Raw genomic sequence first — 2999 nt, 5'->3', positions numbered from 1 at the left:
GTCTGTTGTGTGCGTGGTAGTGTGGCTGTGTGGTGTTGGTGCGATTGGTGTAGGTAGGCCTCCAGCTGACGGTGACGGTGGTGGTCCCGTGGTGGGTAGCCGGAGAGGGTGGTGGTCCCGTGGTGGGTAGAGGCGACGGCAGGACGGTCCCTGGTAACTGCTGACGGTGACACAGCCAACGGGCCCATAGAAACACACTTCTATTGGAAAGGATGAAAAGTACATCAGAGTAAATAAAAGGGGGGATCTGAGGACCCCGCCCGCACACACACGCATAGGAGTATATATATATATATATATATATATATATATATATATATATATAAACACATGTGTTCTGTTACATGTATGTTTTCTCCTGTGTAATTCAGTCTTCAGTGTAATTCAGTCTATTGATGGTCCTGTGATGCCATCTACTGGCGAACTTTGGTATTTTTCTGGAACACGTTCTGATATGCATTCCTTGCACTCCATTACACTACATTCACTTGATCGGAAAGCATGGTACTCACACTCGTCTTCATAATTGCGTCTCCTCTGGTTTCAAGTTGGCCTTTGTAAGCATCGTTGGTACGTTATCTGTATTGATATGTTAAGGGGGTTTGATGTATAATAAGATTAAGGAAACTTTGTAAACAAATTAGATGGATGGATATTCTTACGTTAGCAAGCTAACTTAGTAGCTAAGCTAATTTTACAGCATTCTGTCATTCTCATACTGAAATGCTGTACTTCCATTCCTCAGTTTTACCCTACTTCACCTCACCATAAAGAGTGAACTGCAACTTCTCGTCTGCGTGGTTTGATGGAGAGGAGTTTATACCATCTGTCAACCCTGGCAAGGTGCTGGGGGTAGAGGGCAAAACAAGAGACACACACACACACACACACACACACACACACACACACACACACACACACACACACACACACACACACACACACACACACACACATCCTCTCATTAATAGTGAATCATGCACATTTATACAAAATATAGGAATAAAAAGGAGCACGCTGCAATCTCAGTAGAAGTCATGGGTGAAAAATAAAGGAACCCCAAAATTGCACACACACATATACATATATATATATAAATAACATGGTAAAAGCATAAAACATGGTAAAATCATGCAAGAAGTATTAAAAACACACAGGGTAAAGATAGGTGCTGGCAGATAAGTGCAAAATAGTTTAAATTAATTAATAAATAGGAATATAAATAAAGATAAATAAGACATAGTAAAACCATTCACACATCCATACCATCCTTTAACATAAAAGAAGCCTCCAATGAATAAGCCTTAACCCCCGTCCCCGGAGCCCAATGGACGCTGTCCTGGGTCGTCTGGAATTGAAGGAGAGACCGTTGTTTAAGGTGACCGCATCGGGGGTCCACCTCCTCTATGCTGTCTCTCACAAAGCTGCTGAAGGCCTCAGTGCAGTGGAGCTGGTGAACGGATAGCTCGACTGAAACAGAGAGGAGAGGAATGACGAAACGGGCCTGAGGGACTTTAGCTCTGGCTGTTCCAACGAGTCGTCGGATGTCTTTGATAACGGTAACGGCTGTTTGTTCCCCAAGACCGTTGTTCATCTCATCTCAGAGCCAGAGTCTGGCTGGAGTATACGTTTTATAAGGCGTTTGGGGATGTAGATGCTTTTAAACAGCGCCGGTGTTACAATAATATTATTTGCTTTGTTGAAAATGATGAGTTGCACTTTGCACAGGATTTTGTTGGATAAACCAACATTTTTTAAAGACTGAACAAATAGCACATTTCCTGATGTATTGTACTCTCGGTTGATTGTAAAAAAATGTGTTTTTGAAAAATCTAAATCAAATCTCTCTCTTTCTCTGTGTTTACGAATTGCAAACTGTAATTCGTCGGGCTGTGGCTGTGGTCACATGATGGAGGAGGAGACCGGAGGGGAGGAGGTCCTGGCCGACCCCCCCCCCCCCCCCCTCCTGGGGGCGCCCCTCTCCGTCCAGGAGTGCTTCGCCCTGCAGGGTACGGGGCTTTGAGTGTCTCTGCGTCCGCCCCCTACATGAGAGGGGTCAATGCTATTGCTTATTAGCCACCGGCTAAAGGGCTGATTATGGTTCCACATCGACGCAACGATGAACCCGCAGACGCTTCCAGGCAGTCGTGAACCTGCTTCGGTTCTGCGGCGGCTTTTAGCGAGCGGACCAATCACAGCCCTCGCTGCTGCGTCGCCTCGACGGAGGGTTAACGTATCGGGGAGGCGCGCGTCAGGCCCTTGCTGTGGACGCAAGGAGGGTCCGCGAGGACGTGAGGGGTCCGTAGACCCTCTTGGGCTGCGTCGACGTGGGACCACGATCAGCCCCTAACAGATCCTTGGTTGGTCCCCCCCCCACCAGACCACGGGGCTGAGGTCCCGGCGCAGCGAGCTCTGCATGTGGTCCGAGTCCCACCACCACCTGGACAGCATCCCCCGGAACCCCCACCACCTGAAGAGGGTCCCGGGCGGCAGCTCAGGTCTGTGCACACACTCACACACTACAACATGTTTGCACACACAAACACACACACAAATGCTTGAACAGACACAGATGCACACACAAACACAGACACACAATCACTCACTCACTCACTCACTCTAAAGCCTAGTCTTGACACACACACACACACATGCACTTACACGCACACACACACACACACACACTAAAGCGTACTCTTAAGACACACACACACACACTCACTAAAGCGTACTCTTGACACACACACACACACACACACACACACACACACACACACACAAACTCACTAAAGCCTACTCTTGACCAGTGTTGGGGGTAACGCGTTAGAACTAACGTGTTAGAGTACTCTTATTCGTTTTTTTCAGTAACGAGTAACCTAACGCGTTAGTTTTGCGAATTCAGTAATCAGTAACTCGTTAATTTCCAAAATAACCACTCGTTACTCCGTTACTTTAAGATTTTCCCTCGATAAGGAAAGTAAAGTCCCGGGTTTTCTGCA

At 47.0% G+C, this 2999-nt stretch overlaps 1 long non-coding RNA gene across 1 annotated transcript; it reads left to right on the top strand.

The window, feature by feature from the left end:
* The first annotated feature begins 315 nt into the window (after nt 1–315).
* LOC130378825 (uncharacterized) lies at nt 316–2362 on the top strand. Its single transcript, XR_008894948.1, has 3 exons — nt 316–570; nt 746–843; nt 1425–2362. It is a non-coding gene; the product is annotated as an uncharacterized LOC130378825 (long non-coding RNA).
* The last annotated feature ends 637 nt before the right edge of the window (nt 2363–2999 follow it).

This window comes from Gadus chalcogrammus, unplaced genomic scaffold (assembly GCF_026213295.1).
Source record: "Gadus chalcogrammus isolate NIFS_2021 unplaced genomic scaffold, NIFS_Gcha_1.0 GACHA103, whole genome shotgun sequence".
Lineage (NCBI taxonomy): Eukaryota > Metazoa > Chordata > Actinopteri > Gadiformes > Gadidae > Gadus > Gadus chalcogrammus.
Note: the sequence above shows the minus strand (reverse complement) of the source record. Positions and strands in the feature narration are given on the sequence as shown.